Below are 22,240 nucleotides of genomic sequence, written 5' to 3'. Positions count from 1 at the left end.
ACAATCACTAGAATTACTTGCTTAAAACATGACTGATGTCAAGTTCACCAGCTGTTCAGTTTGGAAATGTGAAAGAAACAGATGTGATTTGAGCAGTTAGGATGAGTCCTTCCCACAGGTTTTCTTATTTCACAATAGTCATTTAAGTACATAGGGAACTTAAATCATCTGGCATTGCTGCCACCATGCACCATTCAAGGCAAACTTCTTTTTATCTGCACTAATAAACTGAGGATCAGGGCTAGGGTTGCCACCTTTTCAAATGCCCAAAGTGGGACATTTTATTTAAAAATGTGAAATTCTGCAGGAGACAACATACTCCCAGCTAGTGCAAAGGACAGAACTTCACTTTTTTGCCAAAATAAAAGCTTATTTTTGTAGCATTTAAGTGCTTATGCTATTTCACATAATATTTACGTGTTTCATATACAAAATAATTGTTTTATGCAGCTATTAAAAAAAATTAAGAAATATATTTTGTCATAAAATCTCAGGACATTTGCCATTTTTTAGTTTTTTTTTGCAGGACACAACTTTCCAAAGTGGGACTGTCCCTCGCAAAGAGGGACAGGTGGTAACCCTAATCAGGGCAGCACACAAAGAGTGGAATAATGAGATCTGAGCTACAATCATGTTTTTAAATTAATAGCAACTACAATACGTACATTACTAGGTACTGTTGTCAAACTTTTGTTATTAATGAACATGCTCTTCCATCTTTCAGGGCACTAAAGCAACACTTTATGGAATAGAAGTTTCTGATTTTCTGTGAGGAACATATACTTGCTATATATGAGAGGGACAAAGTTTCCTCATGGTGTTGTTATGACCAAACAATATTGGGAAATACCTGAAGATTGTTAAGAGCAGATCATCAGTGTGAGAGTTGGATGCTGCCTTACTTATATGTGTTGTAACGGACACACAGTACTGACAGTCGCCTGACACATTTAGGTCTGTTGTCAGTGAGGAAACCATGGAATTGCTGCCAGTGTCAATGAGAAAGAGGTCCTTTATTATACTGTTACTAAAATAAAGTACTGTGAATTGTGTGAACATACACTGAAGCCCAGTAATGATGCTGCATATGATCTATGTGAGTGGGACAGTGGGTCCCTATTTTAACTACCATTTAGCAGTAGCAAATAAATGGCATGGCAATGGAGGCTAGATAGTAAAGTATCAAATCTTAGTTTCAGTAGAATATCAATCTATTTGCTACTTGTAAGTGCAACAGATGTCTGTGATTCCACTCTAACAGCCGTTAAGTATTAGAAGCTGTCTATTGAACAGAGATGCAGAATATAGCACATCAGCTGCTGATAGTTTCACCCAGGTAAAAGACACACACACTCACACACACACACACACACACACACACACACACACACACACACACACATGCACATGCACAAACGTGTACACACATGGCTGCCTTTGAATGGGATATAACCTAATTCCAATTACAGAAGATTTTACAAAGTGAAATAATTTGTGTTTTACTGGGAAATGCCTGCAAGAGAATGAAACAGACTCTAGCACATTGCAAACTGCTGTTTTTTAACAATACTATAAATTTAGTTGTTTGTAAATTAGGCAAGTTTGTGATTATATAGAATGTTCCAAAAAGGAAAATGATATCTTGGATATGTGTACCCAATAGTGCATCTGTAAAATCCTGAACATTTTGTATATTGTCATTTATTTTCTTTACACTGTGTTTTATTTGTATTTTGCTTTTAACTGCATTATTTAAACCAGGAAAGAGATCATAATTGGGTATCTTGTGAGTCACACAGAAATTAAGTTTTCCCCCATCTTTCCATCCTGGTCCTGTTCTGTTTTTAAACTCAACCGCTTTTCTAGTTGCCTGCCCCTTATGTCAATTTGACCACACATCTCCTTCCCTCTCCTTTTTCATTGGCTATTAGGAATAAGCAAAAAGTTATCATTTTAATCACCCCTCTTGAACTATTTCGATTAATTGGCCATCCCACTTTATTCAATAAAACCAGAATACAAAGTGCCCACCCTCTTCAAATCTGTCTTGTTCTTTTAAAATTAGTGGCTTTCAACTTAGGTAGTTAAAACTTAAGTTTCCCCCCTGTTCCATTTCTAGCTGCTTAGGGCACACTGCAGCTATTAGGATATTAACCCATTTTTCAATCTCACCTTTAAAATCTGCAGCATCTACTCGAAGACAGCTAATTATTGGAGAGCCCACATTCTGCCTCTCTGTAGTCATCTTGGGTTTAGTGCTTCTGTTTCCTGTTGGTGAGAGAATAAGCATAGGGACATCATTTACTGGGGACTGCTGATCAACATAAAGCATATTAACTACTTCATAGGTGCCAGCTTGGAATGTCTTTTTTTATTTTGCTGATAATGAGAGAAATACTAGAATGCATAGATTCCTGACTGTTTCTGCATGGGAAGTTAGTGCCTGTGTTTGACCTTACTGATTGGTCTGCTTGCTATTCAGGGCATTTACCAGGAAAAGGCTACAATAAGCCTATAGACCCTTACATCATCTGAGACAAGACTGTGAATCACCAAACAGGCTGTGACCTTCTTCTCGTCTTGGGATTAGTGCTACTATTTTGCTTCTGTGAGAGGAGAAGAAGAAAGGATCATTGTATCCCAGCAGAGTGAAGCTGTGGTGAGACCAACACTAATAGTGGGAAGAAACCCATTCAGGTGACTCCCCTCTTTTCATAATTTTTGACAAGCTAGTTCTTTCTTTTTGGTAGGTACTGCTTAATTTGCTTCTAACTTCGGAATTCTGTCTAAATACTTTGTCCATAAATCATCAAGCTGTACTAATTAGTTTCCTCTTAAGTGCCTGGTAGTGCTGTATACAGCCACAGATACCTTGAGCTGACATTTTCCTGTAAAAACACCATTGAAATTTCAACAATAACTAGTTGCATATAGGACAACTAGTTTGCAGTGACAAGCACTGCTCCCAGAGTTACAAACTAGCTATTCCTGACATTAATTTATATTCTCACTCCAACTGCTAAATCAATGAAAATGAGTCTGTCGCCATGGAGATTAACTTTTCTACTGTCTCTGTTACCAGCTTTGTGGATATGGGCATCCTGAGGCAATGTACACATTGCTCTATATTTATGGACAACCAGTTAATTCTTAAACAAATTGATATGATATGTGAGAGATGTATTTACACAATGTCACTGCAGGCAAAACTCTCACATAAAAGCACTCTTAATGTCAATATGTTTGTCAGTAGTACACACACACTCTGCACCCATCATACACAATTCAAATAGACACATAGACCCACATATGCTGAGGCACTTAAATGTAACCTTCCTAAACCCCAAAGAGTTCCTAGATGAAGTACACATAAGAAACACCCTCAGCAGCCCCAAATGCACTCTTTCAAACAACACCCGCATCACCACATGCAGCCACATCTCAAGGATTTTCTACTTCTAAGCCCATAAGGCAGCCACCACACAATCCAACATTCTGGTCATTGGAGACTCTATTGTGAGACACACTGATGTCCCTCTCACCAAGCTAAGTAAGGAGAAAGTCATGGTCTCTTACTCATCCTAGGCCAGAATCTGCCACATTACACATGCACTCAAGTCATTAAACTGCAAGTACCAGTATGACTCAGAGTCATAGTCCATGTGGGTGTAAATGACCTGAGATGTACCTCCCTAAACTATATGAAGAGAGATATCATGGTGCTCTCAGAATATGTGTAGTAGGTTTGTACAAGCCTAGCGCTGAGCAGCATTTTACCTTCTCCAAGGATGATGCCACAATATGAACACAAGATGATTGACTTTAATAATTGGCTTAGTTTCTGGTGTTATTCTAAGGGGAATGCAATATCTGTCAGCATGGATTGAGATGGTCAACAGACCACAATGCTTTGCCAGGGATGCTCTGCATCTCTCCCCACTAGGCTTTGGAATAGTAGCTAAAACATTGTCCTCCCTCATAGTGCTTATTTTAGGCAATGTCAAAATGAAAGTACTTCAGGCATAGCAAATCAAAACTAAGGAAATATAAAGGTTTTACTGCTCAATGCTAGGAGTCTAAACAAAAAAACTCCACTCCCTAGAACTTTTTTTCATCCTAGAGAATGCTGCTGTCTGTATGGTCACTGAGACGTGGTTTAAAACCACAGAGAGCACACTGACAATGCACGGTTATAATGCTTTCAACACATTTACAGCAGCTACTACACAGATGGGGACTAAAGGTGGATGTGTCTCAATTTACATCAAAAATAAATATACCTCAATGCTGGTCAAACAGGACAATGAACATGAGCTTGTCCATGTTTACATCACAATAGAAAAAAATCCAATACCACTTCCTTGCCAGGTATAGGTCCCCCTCTATTACTCAGGAAGCCCAAATCATTCATCTAAACATATTGGAAACACTTAATATCCAAGCAAATACCATATTCATGGGTGACTTTAATTACCCCACTATTAACAGGGAATCATATATGACATCAAATATATAGGCAGAGACTTCTGGATTTTGTAAACACAAACTCCCTGGACCAGATTGTCAATACATCAAACAGGGGTGCAACCATGCTGGATCTGTTCATCACTAATATGGGGTAGTGCTGCGCATCTCCTAGAGTAATGTCTTCTCCGGTAAGGTGAGACCACAAAATTATCTCTTTTGAAGTAAAAACCTGGAAGCTCAGCTAACCCTGGAATATTCAGGAACAACTGTTAGGCTAACTTCCTACTATTAAGTGATAAACTTGCAAAATGTCAAGCCCCCATAAACATTGAGAACATTGCAGCCTATGAAGAACTGTTCTCAGAAACCCTATATAAGCATGTTAATAGCAGCATAGACACAGCTGTACACACCGGGACGATGGACAGAACAAACACATAAAACAAACCACCCTCCTGGAATCACAACATCAGTAGGCCATATAAAAGAAAGAAGAAAATCATGGCAGAAATTAGGATGTGCATCACGCAGCAGGATAAAAGCACTCTCATCAAATTACACAAACAACTCAGAGGACAAATAAAGTCTACCAAAGTCAAATATGAGGTAAATGTGGCCTCCCAGGCCAAGCACAACCACAAGGTATAGTTTAGCTATGTCTGCAACCTCAAAGGCAATAGGGAATCGTGTGCAAAGCTCATTGTAAATGGACCCACCTATACTGAGCCAGAAGATATAGCAAACCTGCTGGCCAACAGATTCAGCTACAACTTTTCCCCTCTCCCTCAAATATAACTCCCCTTGCTGTCACTATGGGACAGGTTTTTCATGCCCTCTCTACGACTAAGAGCACTGCATTAATGGGCCCAGACAATATCCCAGGATAGCTTCTAAATAGCATGAAATATAACCTGTCTGGCCCTCTGGAAGCTATTCATCTGTTACCTCTAAACAGGCTTCATTTCTCATGAATGGAGAGCAGCAACGGGTATCCCTCTGCACAAAAGTGTAAACTACAGACCTGTAAGTCTCACTAGTCTCATATGTAAAGCCATCAAAAGATATATCATGGAAATAATGATATAGAAAACCTCCAGACACTGGATCCAACCCAATTTGGTTTTATCAAGTGCAGGTCATACCTACTCAGCCTGGAGGACTTCTTTGAGAAGATCACCAAAGCAATGGATGAGGGTAAAATGGTTCACACTGCCTACCTTGACATGGCCAAGGCATTTGACACAATACCCGACTTGGGCATTTTGTTGACAAACTTAAGAGGTTAGGTACAAAGCCTTATGCCACTCAGTGGATAGCCAGCTGGCTCACAGACAGGACCCAGGCAGTTAGAACAGGGGAGTCCACCTCTACAAAGAGGCCAGTTACAAGTGCGGTCCCTCAGGGATTGGTTCTGGGACCATTTCATTTAGGCATTTACTTCCTCACTAAAAGAATACAGGGCATAAGTAGCATGTCCTGTGTAGACCACCTCAAGGCCCTATTCCTGTGTTTTGTCTCCTACACGCTGTTGAGGGGAGATCTATGCCTGGCATACAAGGCATTGTCAGATCTCACTCTGATGGATCTCGTGCATGTCTGCATAACAAACAGCACCAGAATTACCTATTCTATGGACTTACATATTTCCTGTGATATAAACAGGACCTGCTCAAGAGACAGGCATGTATCCCAGAGACTACCCATTCTCTGGAACTGGTTCCTTATCCATGTGAAACAGATCTCCTCCCTTACGCAGTTCAAGTCTAACTTGGACAACTGCATGAGGAAAATGAAACTCACCCCTGGTTTGATACCTGTGTCTCTAATGGTTTTATCTCTCAAGACCCTGCTTGTAAATGTTTCAACTCCCATGCCCCTGCTTACACTTATCAAAGTTACCCAAACTTGTCTGAAATTTTGGATGCATGGCTAGGCTTACAAAAGCCCTTGAGGTCTTTAGCTTAGTAAACATCTATGAACTTATGAACCTAAGGGCAGATTGTGACATTGCTTTCTACATGTAGTACCAAATTTAGGCTTGCATTGGCATTTTAGTGTGGCATTCTAAACTGTATTATATTCTGTTTCCGTAATGGTTGGGTGTATGACATATTTTCAAGATATGGAATGAAATAGTCTTCTGGAAAATATGAGCAATGAAATGGATTTACATCAGGAGTAAACATCATACGTACGTACTTCTCTGAAAAAGTGACATTTTTACCATTGTAATCTTGCTGTCACCAAAATTCCTGTACTGTTAATGGTGCCATGGCTCACTGATATTGAATACTCAATTGCCTGTAAGTCTGTATGGTGATTATGATCCTCTTATTTGAAGTATGTAGCTAAGAGATGAAGTATGATACTTCAACTTTTTCTAAGAACCATTAAATGAGAAAATGTCTTATCTGTAGTAACATATGTAGAATTGCACATGCATTTCAGCTGGGGGTTTCTTGACATTACTTTACGTTACTTTAAATTTAATTTCTATAAAGATGGAATATTTGACTTTACTTCAGTAAAAGAAAAGTGAAACATATTGACAGCATGTATGTAGTGAATTAGCAGTAAGTTCAAAGTAGAAAAATGTACATCTATCTGTATGAAAGTGACGTTTTTACCTCTGGAATCATAGCACTAAAAATATAGTTTTATGAAGTGACATGCATAACATAATGTTGAGGGTACATGTTTGTGTTTAAATATAAAACCACAATCTAAGTGTAAAGCTGAATTTCTTGGTTTATTTTAAATTCTTTCCAGCTATAGTCTTGTAGTTGCATACAGTACCAGTTTATCTATGTATGCATCAGGAGACCACTCAGTTTTATGCTACTTGGTTTCCAATCAATATACACATATAGTGTGTTCCTGCAGACATCAATAAATATAAAACTTGAAGCTTGATTGTGCTGTTATTATTTAATGTATTGTTTATTTAAAAGTTTCCTTCTTGTATCAACTACCTCTCTCTCTTCCAAAAATGAATCCTCAGTTTCAGTCAAAGTTTCTCTTTCTCTTTCTGTCCACCACCACGGCTTTTATTTTTACATTTGTTATATGTTCTGGATATCTCTTATTTGGAAAGAAAAATACTTAATTTTCATTCTTAACCAACTCAAATACTCATATTTAGAGGTTAACCTGGATGTCTTTATCAGTATATTCTTTATAATGTTCTTCATTAATCAACAAGGTCTATTTTGGCCTTACCATTGGTTGGTGCGGTCTACTGAGCATTCTGTAACTTTATCCAATGTTGAAAATCTAGCCTTTTCTGTCTGCCTTTCATTGTTATAAACAAGAGTTCAAATTGTGTCCAGCTTACACAGACTCTGACTGATACTTAAGCAAGGACCATCAGGCTAAGTCTCTTTTGCAGGATTTTGCTTTGAGTATACTAACACAGCCAGCACTGTCTATATCTGTTGATATATAATAACAAAGATGGTGGCACCTTGAATGGCTGCGGCCTCTCCGACTCCAGTTGTGCACTTAATGTTTTTGTTTGTTTTGTTTGTACATACCTGTACTGTTGATCTGTAAGTCTGCTTGCCTAGTCGTTGTTTGTCTAGTCGAGATTTCTGTGGTGTTCTGATGTTAATTTTTCTGCTTTTTTTTCTCACTGAAACTTCAAACTTGGGCATTCCGTGGCGAGTCGGCTGGATGTAGATTCAGAAGCATAGACCGAAACCAGTCTCTGATGCGAACTTTTAGGATATACTTTGTTTTTCCAAGACTGGTGAGATCTGGATTGTTTTTTGTGTACCGAGGATGAAGTCGGAGACAAATGTTGGTGAAGGCTGAGGAGAGGATTGTGGCCATTTTGAGTCTGCCGGTGATAGTGATTGAGAGAATTGCGTGGTCGGGGGAATGGAATTGACTAAGGCTTTGAATGCAGTGGTTTGTAAGTAGTATGCCTTCAGTTGGACTGAGAATTCAGTTGCTTGTGATGCAGTGGTTGAAGCTTCTGTGCTTGCAGCTGGTCTGGGACTCGGTTATTGATGTTGCTGTTGTGGGAGTTGAAGCCTCTGTGTCTTCAGTGGCTCATTGGTGGTGTATTACTTGTATCGGTTTTGGCGATAGTGTAGTGTACTGGCTCACCTTCAGTTCTGAGTAGGAGTGGGCGTGGCTACGTTGATTGGCGTTAAAAGTTGCATATGAAAAGTTGCATGATTGACGTGCCATTCATATTAGCAGTGACATCATGCATACAATTAAGGTGGCCGAATGTAAGTCAAGTGTACAAGTGTAAACTCCTGTTTACAGTTATCTACTCTTCCAATGTACACTTTCCAGATCCCCTTAAATGTAAAAGCATACACGTACCTCGGTTATTTTCATAAAGCTACAATTTCAAGAAACGTAGCTCAGAGACAAGTATAGTTTACAAATATCACGTGAAATGTAAAAGCATACACTTTACAGTTATCTACTCTTCTAATGTAAATCTAAAGCTACAATTTCCAGAAACGTAGCTCGAAGACAAGTGTACTTGAAAATATCACCCTAAATGTAAAGCCATACATGTAGCAATTCTCATACATTGGAATCAATATTCATTGACACCAGATGAATATTCAATAGGTCCGACTGACGTACAACTACGGGGAAGAGTTTTGAGTGGGGCTTGCTACTGCACATCTGATGAGCCAGTACAGTACACTATTGCTTCAGTTTGTGTTGCTATGTCTCTGTTGATGTTTTTATTTTTTATGTTGAGCAAAGAGGAACAAATTTTGTTCAGCTATGCACTCATGCATGTGGTTGAATGACAATAAAATTATTTTTGACTTTTTTTTTTATCTGACTTTACTGACTTTGGTTTGAGTTTAAATTATTGTTACTATTTTAAAACAAAAATTGGATGCCACCAAGTCATGAAAAATACCGTATAAAACTATATTGACTGAATGCTTTCATCTGAAGCAACTAATTGTTTTATTTGTGCCTTAGCCTAATTGTTTCTCCATTTGGTTATTGTGGCAAAAGAGAAAACAGACTAGTTTTAGGCTTATGTTTGCCACTAACATGAAATTCTTGTGTATTGGTATTGGTTGTTTTACTTTTTTGAGCTTTTTTGTTTTTTTAGTATTATAAACAAGGCATTTTAATGCAGTTTGTTGCACTGTTCTGGTTCGCACTACACTGTCACAAAGTGCATAGGCGTCTTGAGATACAGCTTTACTTGTATTTCCTTCTTCTCCCTTATGTCATTTAGTCTGTATTGCGAGTAGGAGCTACAAGTGCCCACATCTGCCTGTAGCTGACCTTGCAGCCTGTGGCTGCTCTACACTGCTAATAAGCTGCTTATAAGCTCACAGTCACCATCTAAGCCAGTAATCACCTATTGTTTGAACGGAATGGCACAAGTTATGACCATTCCCTTAAACATATTTCTTAAATTTTTACTTCTTTTAATAGTACAGACACTCAAAGCCCTGTCACTGTATTAAGTATCTTTCAGCGACTGTAAAGAGGTGACCTGTGCCTGGTTTAAAAAGTATTCTCCGACCCATTACTGATGGATTTATTGCACCTCAGCAAGTCAGATGTTATCAGAAATATTTGGTCTATGGATCTAAACCTCTTCTGAAACATCAACAGAATGATTTGGAGGGACATGTGTATCCTGCAGAGGAAACCACTGCTGTGGAACAGACCCCCCATCAACATAAAACAAAGTTCATCCCTATCCATATTCAAGCACAAATGAGATCTATGGCTATGGATGGGAAATAGAAAATTTATCCAGAAGTGCCTCCTGTATCACTAATGGACATAGGCAGCTCCTAAGTGCTTTATTCCATATATGGGCCCCCTCGGACCATCTCTGATATGATCACAGTTATTCTCATTAGGGATGATATATAATTATCGACCATGGCATGGGTTATTCTGAGTAACAAAAGAGAAGCTGGCTAGCCTTTTAATGGCCCACAAGGGCAGCTAGTCTAATACTTACCTGTGAGCCTATGAACCCATAGAGTTTATTTTACTGCTGAAATAAGCTCATTCAGCTACATGTAGTTATTCTGTGTTAATCAGTGTATCCCACAGGTCATCAACCACTCCACTGCATTCCTCCATAAACTAGCATATATATATATATATATGGATCCAGGTTACTACATCGACAACTGAGAAGATCGACAGCCACTTCTCCGACACGAAAACACCGACACATAAATAATCGAAACTGCAAATCACGGACAGTTAACAGGTAACGGGTTTAAATTTTGCTAATCATGCCTACCATGTTTTAGTAAGTGTAGCAGTGTTATGCATGTGTTATGATAATTGTATTACTTAGTCCTTATGGTAGGCATGATTAGCGAAATTTAAACCCGTTACCTGTTAAATGTCCGTGATTTGCAGTTTCGATTATTTATGTGTCGGTGTTTTCGTGTCGGAGAAGTGGCTGTCGATCTTCTCAGTTGTCGATGTAGTAACCTGGATATATATATATATATATATATATATATATATATATATATATATATATATATATATATATATATATATATATATATATATATATATATATATATATATATATATGTGTGTGTGTCTATAGTTTATCCTCTGTATTTTGTAACTAAATTTCCCAAATCAGTGGACAAAAATGGAGGCCCAGCCTGCTTGTTTCCTTTGCCTCTTTGTATCTTTAGGCAATGTTCTAACAGTCTTATTCTCACAGATAATAAACCCTTACTTAACTGAAGTAATTCTGCCTGTGAGAGGTGCAAATATTCAACTAACATCTAATAACATCACTCACTGATCAGCTGTCTGCCATATTTATAGCTTTTGTATCCTGTCATTGTTTCTGTTCTTTTGATACAATGTCTTTCAAGAGCCATAATGTTTACAGTAAAATGGTATTTTTATTAGATTTGCTTGATGTGATGTTTGTCCAATTATTTGTAGCTCAAATACTTGAATATTTGGTAAATTAATCCAAGTAATATATACATTATGCATGCTTAGGACTTGAACCTGGGACCTATTACACTGTAGATCATAATTCAACTTATCTAGCCATTGGGTTAAAATTAGTGGTTATGTCTAGATTAGAACCCTGAACACCAATACACAAGCTAATTGCCCTAGTCATTTTAGCCACACAGGCTGCATAGTCAATGGTTCCACACATGTTGAGATACTGCTTCTGCTATTATTGTTATCTTGTACAACAATGCAACTCTGACACACATTATTGACTACCAAATACCATACACATACATTGAAAAAAATAAATTATACCACCTCCATGGTTCAACTTTTACACAGCGAAGACCCTATTCCTATAATTCCCAATAATCTGCATACCATCCATAAAATCAACAAGAAGAAAACTACTGAAAGGCAAAGTAGGACACACCTCCTTACAATAAAATATACCAGTAATCATGAGCATCCTGCTATTGTGCTGTACAGCTTAAACCTGCCCTGCAACCTCAACTACCCCATGTAGCACATAAATACCAATTCATCAATATTCTAATGCAGTCAAAATTTACCGCATTAATTATGAAGGAAAGACAGCCTAATCACTGATTTCCGTAGCAGAGTCAATCTCAACAAACCTGAAACACTCAGCATCATAGAAGCGTGTCTAAAGCCTTAAATCAAAGATAGCAAAATCTTACCATCTGGACACACTATTTTCAGTAAAGACAGAATATCAAAGCTGTATGGAGGGCTAGCTGTTAAGCAACAGTTAGTAACCTAAATATCCCTGACTTCACACCAATAGAATTACTGATGGCCAACATACAGCCAGCATCCACCTAAATAATTTCCAAATCCTAAGATTCTAGCACTATATATATTATCCTACATTCCTCAGCCAAGAATATTTCCTTACTAGAGGAATTCTTTCCTGGGTATCTTCCACCTTGAAACAAACTTTGGAGATGTCAACATTGTCTGAGCATCTTCCCTCTGTATAAAAAGCCACTCCACTGTATACCTTTACAGGATGCAGCAGCTTATAACATCATCAATTAAAAAATGCAAATTAATGAGCAAAACTTCCACCAGACACTCACCAATAACCTACAAAACATAATAACCAACAGCAGTCTTCCAGACACCTTTAGTGATCACCACCCTACTTGCATAATGTGGTAAGAACTAGAAAGAATCAAAAGCCTTTTCTTCAAACCTCACTGTTCAGTTATCTACTTACCCAGTGTAACTGGTCTCCACTTAAACACCTCTGCCTAGAGGAGGCAGTATGATATTTTAACTCTGTATTACTTAAAAAGAAAGTGAAATCACCCCCATCTCTCTGGCTAACTGCTGAAACAAAATAAAAAAAAGTAAAGGCACTCCGATACAATGCATGGAAAGAATGGAGAAACAATTTCAACTAACCATCAGTGCTGCCAAGCTGCCAAAAACGTATCAAACAAAAAACTCCGAAAGACAAATTAAGCTATTTTACTAAAATATAATTAGCACATAAGACAGGTCCTAAAAATATTGTGTCAAAGTGTAGTTAATTAAACATAACCAGCCATAAACCCCAGTAATACACCACAAAGCATAGCATATTCCTTCAATGTACACTTTATTGAAATAACTGCATTCATAGCTCAAAATCCTCTTATACTTTTAATACAACATGATGTTGCTCATGTAGCTATGTATTTCTGTAACTCAGATCAAACAGTTGGTACAAAAGCTGTAAGCCACTGACTATCCCCAGATAACTTAACAACCTGAATACTTACACATTGCTGCAGACACTATCACCTACCCAGTATCAGTCCTCATAAATATACCCAACACTATGTTCCTAAGTTGTGGAATTAGTCTTATACATTATTTTTCTTCACAGACAGCACCTCTGGACAACTTTCGGACTCTATACCTATAGCTATCTTACCTCCCCTCTCCAAAGTCCTAGAAAAAGTATCTCAAACAGCTCCTTTACTAATATCAGTCTGCCCTATTTTCATTTGTTGACCACGTCACAAGCATTTAAACAAAGGTTAATATAATATTGCAATATTTTTAGATCTCTACAAAGCTTTTGATACCCTAGGTCATGAAATTCTACTTCATAAATTTACCATATAAAGCCTGAGTAGAGAGACCACTTTATTTTTCCCCAACTACCTCATCCAGAGACTACAGTCTGTTGAACTGCACACTTTGAATCTACCCACCTTCCCATTATAGTGTACCACATGACCATATGACCATAGTATTTTAATTACTTTGCACAAACCAAACATATAACTTTTGGTACTTTACACAGAGAGCTTTTATAATCCCAGTCACATGTACTATGTATCACGTAAAACTGTGGCAGTAATGTTATTTGATTAAGAGTATAAACATTTGCCTGTCATTCACTACACTGGAACATTTCTTTACATTCAATAATTAAAATGCATTACGTTGTCCGTGTCTCACAAAGGACAAAAGCTCTAACTGGAAGGCAGATGACTTATGTTTGACTATTGGCATGGCCTTATGAAATAAGGTGTAGAAGGTTGGGAGTAAGGAGCCAATTTCAACTCGCCCAACCTGGGTGGGGTGGGGGGGGGGGGCAACCTGGCTTTCTGGAATTGCAGTGTGAAGAGCCAGCTAATCTCCCATCTTCAAGTGTTATGCCACTTGGTAAGGAGGTCTACTATGCACAGAAGTGTGCAAGCACCTCTGCAATGTAGCCATAGAGGAGCTAGCGCACCTCTGTAATGTAGCCATAGAGGAGCTAGCAAGGCTGTCACACTGGTGTGTGTTAGGGCATACCCACTCCCTGGCAGTATCCAGGACCAATGTCCTTGATCTTTTCAGTGAACGTGGATGTGAGTTGTGTAGACTGTGGTGGAGGCTAAGGTGGGTCTAGAAGACATAGTGAATGAAGAAAAAAGCTGTTGGCAGCTGATGGTTAGCAGTGTAGAGTGGGAAAAATAAGCAGTGTGTATCATTACAAGAAAAGGATCTGTACAGCCATAGTAAAAAATCAGGTGTTGAATTCTCATTTACAATATACATAGCGGTAGGGGCATGTTTAAAAGACTAGTCAACAATATAAACAGACCTGGCACATTTGCAAGGGAGGCATTATGAAGAGCCTATGAAAATAGAAGTTAAATGTCTTCTTGGACTTCTAGTGAAAATAATTTTTTACGAGAGTGATTAAAAGCAAGCTTCTTTCAAAAGCTGATCAGAAGCTGTAGTTATTTGACATGCATATTTACATTGTAGAAGTTATAATCTGTCTTACAGTCACAAAATATCCCAGGCAAATATGGAAGTATGTAGAGAGAATATAATTATATAAAATGAACTCTAATTCTTAAAAATCCAACATACCAGTCAACCATATCAGTATTATCTGAAAACACCTTTCATAAGATTCCCGTGTATATCAATTTATATGTAGTCTGATATGGAAAAAAATGTAAGATTAGTTTTACAATAATATGTGGGTGAGATTTAGCATAATTCATACTTTTCCCTTTTTGACAAACATTTGCAGTTAATCTTTAATAAAGCTACAGTAAAAAAAAAACATAGAAAAGGAAGCAGCAATCTGAGTTAAATGCAATTTGTTTTTTGTCTCAAAAAATGCAAAAACAGTATAAAACCTGTGGTTGCTTGTTCCAATAAATGCTGCAGCATGTAAAATATGTAGACTGCATTTCATAAACTGATCCTGCTCCCTAAACACATCTGCAGAGTCATTTTCATGTCTGTGTTACTTTCTTTGTACTACACTTGGCCTACAGATTGTGTATAAAATAGGATATAGTGCCTTCAGTGTGGAGTCTGCATGTCCTCCCCGTGGTTGAGTGACATATAAAGACGTGCAGGTAGGTGTGTGTGTGAATGGGTGTGCCTTCTTTGAAAGTTGAGCGTCGGGCTGGCAACTCGGCACCATAAAAATCCACTGCCAATCATTAGCAGACCGGAGTTCCGCTGTGGCAACCTCTAACCGGGAAAAGCCTCAAGACATTACTTTATCTAAAGTGAAACATCTAAAGCAAACAGAAAATACAGACCTTGGCGCATATATTTTTTGAAAGCCTGTTGAGCAGACATAGTGACACTATGTCTTCTGCATTATCCTCAGTTGGCTTCTTAGATTGAGAGCATACGTCTGAAACTGTTTGACTCTGAGTATACTTATGTTCTTCGCTTCATAGGTAGGTACTAGGCTATCTGCCCTGGGGCCTATTATAAGCCTAGCTAAAAAGGTTCCCTGGCTTTTGCCACCCAAGAAAATGATTTTCCTGTGCCCCTGTCGAACAATGCTGCAGAAGTGATCCCCGGGTTATTTTTTTATTTCCCATCTGGTCATCAAGATCTTTCTTAAAGATGGCCAATAAGGAGCTTTGCTTTACATGAATGGGTAGTTTGTTTCAGAGTATGGGAAGTCTCTGGGACAGGAATCTATCCCTCCAGCATGTTCTGTTTATTGTGGTGACAAGTTTTAAGTCGCTGGAGTGTGTGGTTTGGAGAGATTTGGATTTCTTTAAGTGTAGCATGTCCAACAGCTTTGGGTTTGACATAGCTTTGTATATCAGGCAGAGATCACCTCTGAGTAGGTGATATGCAATGGAGTAGAGCTGGAGTTTTTTGCAACAGCCTGCGTATGGCCTCTGTTTGAGGTCAGTAATCCACTTAGTGAGGTATTTCTGTGGCCTTTCCAATTGTTAAGTGTCTTGTGAGATACATTCCAAATGGGGCATTGTACTCTATAATGGGTCTGATGAGGGATGACTAGAGAGGAACAATGACCTCCTTGTTTCTAGAGGAGAAACCTTTTGTGATGAGGTGTGCCATGCAGATGGATTTCCTGACTACTGTAACAATGTGGTTATCAAAGGAGAGACTACTGTCCACCTGTGTCCCTAGGTCTCTTATCACATTTTCAGTGTTTAGTGAGCTGCCGCCTATGTGGTAGTTCATGGGTACAGAGTTTTTCCCAAACAGGATGACAATGCACTTCTTGGCATTGAGCTTAAGGCCATGACTTCAACACCAAGCATCTGTCTCTGTGAGGCTCTTTTGTAGAATGTCTACATCATGAGGTAATTCTATTATGGCTCCCAGTTTCCAGTCATCTCCGAACTTTGTTAGCCAAAGACCTTCTGTGTTGGCCTGTACTTCAGTGAAGTAGATACTGAACAAGAGAGGACCCAGGGCGTAACCCTGTGGTACTCCACTCATCACTGGTCTGAAGTCAGACTTGGAGTCAGCTACTTTTACTGTGTGTGTTCTGTCAGTGAGCCAGTTGGCCACCCATCTTGTGACATAGGGATTTATGCCCAGTTTAGTGAGTTTATCTATAATTCGAGAGTGGGGGATGGTATTGAAAGCCTTGGCGAGGTCAAGATAGGATGTGTGCACTACCTTGCCCTCATCTATGGCTCTGGTGACTGCTTCAAAGAAGTCAGTCAGGTTTAGTAGACATGACCTTCCTTTTACAGACCCAAACTGGGTAGGGTCCAGGGTTTGGAGGTTACCTATGTCTTCGTTTATAAGCTTCAAGATGATACGTTCCATGGCCTTGCAGACCAGGCTCGTCAGGCTAATGGGGTGGTAGTTTCCGGGGTCCATGGTGGCACCCCCTTTGTGGAGTGGGATAACCATCGCTGTGCACCATTCAGTAGGCACATAGCCTGAGGTGAGGCTATGACTGAACATGGTACTTAGGTGGGGTGCCAGTTTGTTCTGTATTTCGTGTAGTATGCAGCCTGGGATGTTGTCTGGTCCCATGGATTCTGTGTTCTTGGCTTTGGGGAGTGCGGTCTTTACTTGTTCATCCATGATTACAGGGGTTTTATTTCTTTCAGTATTAAGATGGGCCCTTTGGAGGGTGTAAGGGGTGTAAAGTTAGCACTGAATCTGTCTGCCAGGATGTTGGCCATACCGGTTGGTTCTGTATATTTAGTGCTATTGTGCTGTAGCTCAGAGCAGATCTGCGTATTGCCATTGAGATTCTTGATATAGCTGTAGAATGCTTTGTGGTTGTCTTTGGAATTAGAGGTGATTTCATTTCCATAAATGGCTTTGGAGGATTTTATGAGGGATCTCAGCTTCTTGCTGAGGCTGACCAGGGAGTTCCTCCAATCTTAGGATTTTACTCTTTTTTGCAACAGCTTCTTCCTTCTGTTGTAGAGTTTGTTTATGGCAGGGGACCACCAGATTGGCTTCCTTTTTTGGAGGATAGCATCTTGGTTCTGTTGGGAATGGCATGATCCATGCACTCATGTATGTGCTTATGTAGTGCATTTGTGTAAGATCCAGCAGTCATACCTCTATTTTCCGTCTCCATGGGTGTCGTGAAGTTTGCTACTTCTGTCTTAAGAAGCATGAAGTTGGCTCTGGAGTATTTTTTGACAGTGGTTTCCTTAATGGGGGGTGGGGTGGTATATGGATGTCTAAGGTGATTAGCTTGTAGTCAGATCTGAAGAGCTTGGAGTTGACCTCTGGTGTGAAACACCGATTACCCATATTGATAATGACCCAGTCCAGGATATTGCTGCCCCTGATGGGGGTGTGGACAAGCTGATCCAAGACGTTGGCATTTATGAATTCCAGAAAATGTTGAGTGAATGAGTTGGCACATGAGTAGTTTTCCCAGTTGATGGTGTTGTAGTTGGAATGGCCCATAATTAAGGTATTGGTTTATACCTTAATATTTTCCAGTATCTTAAGAAATGAAGAGTGGGAATCCTGGGGCATGGTAGGGGACCTGTAACAAGCTACAACCTGGACTGTAGTCTGTGGATATCCTTAATGAATATGGACAAGCCTCTGCCTTTAGTTTTTCAGTCCAGGTTAGGTGGCCGAAATGTGTAGAATGAATTATATCCTGGTAATGCAGAGGTGCTCCCTGGAGCCTTGAGCCAGGTCTCTGTCACCGCACAGATGTCGATGTTCTCCATTTTAAGGAGTGCCTTGAGTGAGTGCATTTTGAGGTTTAGACTTCTAGCATTGAGTAGCATTACCTTCAGAGTTTACTTGCTTGCTTGCTTGTACCTGTTACGGTGGTGAATTTGGCATTTGAACCTTGCCTAAAAAAGGCAGTATAGGGGTGGCAAGAGCCTTAGCCAGTATCTGGAATCCCAGGAGTGACAGGTGCCAGCCATCTCTGACAATGCATTGTGGTCTGTTGACCATGTCGTCCCAGACTGATAGATACTGGATCCCCTTAGAATGACACCAGAAGCTTAGCCAATTGTTGAAGTCAATCATTTTGTCCTTGTACTGTGGTATCATTCTGTGTGATGGCAGGATGTTACTCAGGGCTAAGGTCATACCTGACTGGGCTACAAGATCTGAGAGCTCCTCCATGTCTCTTTTCATGTAGTCCAGGGAGGTACGACTCAGCTCATTCACACCAACATGGACAATGACATAGCCATGTTTGTACTTGTGGAGTGACCTGAGTGAATGCGTTATGTGGTGGATCCTGGCACCTGACAGGCAGCTGACAGTAACTTTCTCCTTGTTTAGCCTGGTGAGTGGGACATCAGTGTGCCTGACTGTAGAGTCACCAATGACTAGTCTGTTGGGTACGTTGTTTTGCCTTATGGGCTGAGGTTGAGTGGCACACTGATTTTGTGGGCTATTTGTCATTTGAGTAATGTTGGGGGGGTAGTTGTCTGCGTTTCAGCTTGGGAGGTCTCTGTTGCTTGGGCAGATTTTTATTGAGAGCCTCCATGAATGTGGGTGTGTGCTTTGTGTTTCTATGTGTGTGTTTGGTAGTGTGGCCTTTGAAGAACTATGTGTTGAGTGTGGTGTGGTGCAGGTGTTAACCTTCTCCTCTTGACTGTCTAGTCCAGCCTTGGCTGGAGAGAGCTTGGCTTCCAGTTTGGCTATATAAGTGCATCTCACACATATTGTAGTGTTGGGTGGTAGGAGGAGAAGGTTGTCAGTTTGCATGAGGCAATTGCTAAACTGCCCCAAGATGCCCAGATTCATCAGGTGGGCAGGTGAAAACTCCGGGAGCTGACCCATGGACATGCCTAGATATGTGCTTATTAATTTAAGTACTAAGAAGTGTTTTCCTCTTGACAAGTGAGGAAAGTTGAGTGCTGTAGTAATTTGTAGTTTATTTAGTGCTTACAATGAGCTCTGAGCAAGTGCTTAGCACAAGGAAACAGTTTTGAGTGCTGAAATAAAAAAAACTGGCTAGTTCTAGCTAAAACTATCTAGCTTTAGCACCAATCCCAAGAAGAAAAGCAGGCCACGGCCTGTTTGGTGATCCACAGTCCTGTCCCAGACGATGCAAGGGTCTGCAGGCTTGTAGGCTTTTTCCTGTAGATGCCTCAAATAGCAACCAGACCAATCAGGTATGTTAAGCACAGACACTCACTCTCCAACCAGAAAGAGTCACTAATCAATGCACTCTGCTCCTACTCTCACCAGGATCACAATATAAGCACCTAAATAGTTAAATAGTTCAATAGTTAAATTAATTTAAAGGCAATAGGTAGATCACAGTAAACATTTAATTAACAGTAGTATCATAATCAAGTACCTGATAGTGATTTAATGAACATCATCTGACTGTTGCAGTCCTTTGTTTAATATTCCATGTGGAAGTATTTATTTGCAATGCATTTTATTTAACACTTTCAATTGCTGAATCTTATTTCAGCTAAAGAAGTTTATTATTCTGCTTCAAAAGCTTGTGTCTAATGGTTTAGTTAGCATGAGGTACATATATGGAGTTGGTGATATACTGATATTAAAGCAGCCGTTTTAGTAATTATTTTCATGGCAACAAAACAAGTATATTCTGGTTGGTTTACTTTGAGTGGACAGTAATTGCATTACAGAGTCAGATCAATGTACATGATAGCAGTGTGTTACCAAAAGACAGAAGAAAGGGCTCAGGCACTATAGAGATCTGTTGCCTCCACCTGGGAAACAGAGAGTCTGGGATTATGTTTGTGCACTTGCATGTGCTGGTGATTTCAAAATTAACTTGTCCAAACTTCATTATTGCTGAAAAGATAGTACTGTAAGGCACTGGCCTGACAGCCTGGTTGGTAAGATCCAAAGAAGCCACTGATTATAACTCTTCATTGTAGTTGTTCAGTGTAAAGATAATTTGGGCATGCAATTTGATGGTTATAACTAAAATAAGTAGTGCACAGTTTTTGTATGCTCTTTATACCAATTATCCTTTGTATAGTTGCATGTCAGTGGTGCAGGCTGCGAGACTGTAGCTATTAATTATCACTTTTTTATTATTATGTGAAAAGAGTTGAATACCTTTATGGCTAATAACATGATGGAATATAGTTCACTGTACTTTTTCACTCTTGACATCTAATCTGCTTGTTCTGAGAAAAAAAAGTGAACCTGATTGCAACACAAGAATTCCGGGATGGTAGATTCAAGCCATGCTTCCACTCTGAATTGTACTTCTGTAGTTCCAAACACAGAAACTCTTGACAGCAATTATATTTCTCCATTTCTGAAAATATTTTTCTTTATTCATGGCAAATACTTTATCACTCTGATATCATGCCATATTGAGATTATTAATAATTAACAATGACTGACAACGGGGTCTGATCTCCATCAGATATGTATGTTAGTTGATTTTTGTAGAAGCAAGGATGATATCACATGACATGCTAATCAATGTAACTAGGTGATTAGTATTAAAGCTATAATGCTATGTATCAGAAGAGCAACCTAAATATTTTGGGTGTATATTACGTTATCGAACTTTTAAAAGTTCAAACATCATATGGTCAAAGCCATATGATCGAACTTTTAAAAATTTGAAAAGCTAAAAAAAATAAATAAACATCAGAAAAAACCTACCTGACCATTTTAAGCAGAAGGCCAAGCCCCCCTGCACCCCCTACACCCCCTGCTCTTTAAATATACCAACTCTGAGATCACGCTACAGTGCAGGAAAGTGAAATCTTCTCATTCAGCACTGTACGGATATCTCCATTGAAATGTTTGAACTTTTAATGGTTCGATCATATGGTGTCTACCATATGACGTTTGAACTTTTAAAAGTTCAATAACATAATTTACACCCAATATTTCATACTGTAATTTTACTGGTTCTATTTTATTGGCATAAAACAGGTTCCAGTTGGGCTTAGAATTGACAAATTCCCAAACGGAGGTGAAAAAAATGATTTATTATACAAAAATATTGTTAAGCTTTTTAATGAGACTGGAATATCTACCATGTAAATTCTTCCAGACAGTTATTAAAGTAAACTAGTAAAATTGAAGTATGAAATTAGTCTATTAGACACTGAAGTAAGAAAAGATCCTTACTTCAGTCATGTTCAAAATTTGTATGATGGCATTTTCATCAAAGGTAAGAGAAATGTTGCCACTATTATTAACAGAAAAGAAAAAAAGCTACCTAGGGATGCTACAGCCTACCAAGAAGGCACTGCATATGCACCTAAGAGTTTTAAAAAGTCTGTTAAGAGTGCTGATATTATAAAGGATGCTTTTGTAGCCCTTTTCCTAATGACAGCAGAGAGATTCACAGTGACATTCATCGATCTGTTCCTTCGGTTTCTACCAGATCTTATGCAGAAGTTTTAAGTTCTGAACACAGAAGATTTTTCCTCCCCGCCTGTTTAGTCTCATTCTTTTTTAAATAACAAACCAATGGCAACTTTGAAAAAGAAAGTTTTTAATCTTAGACAAATTTCCCTAAACTGATTATTTAAGCCTTTTAGAAAGGGCTTGTATTTTATTCCATCTAATAGGTCACAGATGGTCTTGCTATGCAGCATTAGCA

General features: G+C 39.0%; 1 protein-coding gene across 1 annotated transcript in view; it reads left to right on the top strand.

The window, feature by feature from the left end:
• The window catches only part of LOC122807067 (contactin-3-like), a 2,190,808-nt gene that overhangs the window by 1,423,804 nt on the left and 744,764 nt on the right, over positions 1-22,240 (top strand). The window lies entirely within an intron of this gene.

Source organism: Protopterus annectens, chromosome 7.part0, assembly GCF_019279795.1.
Source record: "Protopterus annectens isolate FY-2018-M chromosome 7.part0, PAN1.0, whole genome shotgun sequence".
Classification (NCBI taxonomy): domain Eukaryota; kingdom Metazoa; phylum Chordata; order Ceratodontiformes; family Protopteridae; genus Protopterus; species Protopterus annectens.
Note: the sequence above shows the minus strand (reverse complement) of the source record. Positions and strands in the feature narration are given on the sequence as shown.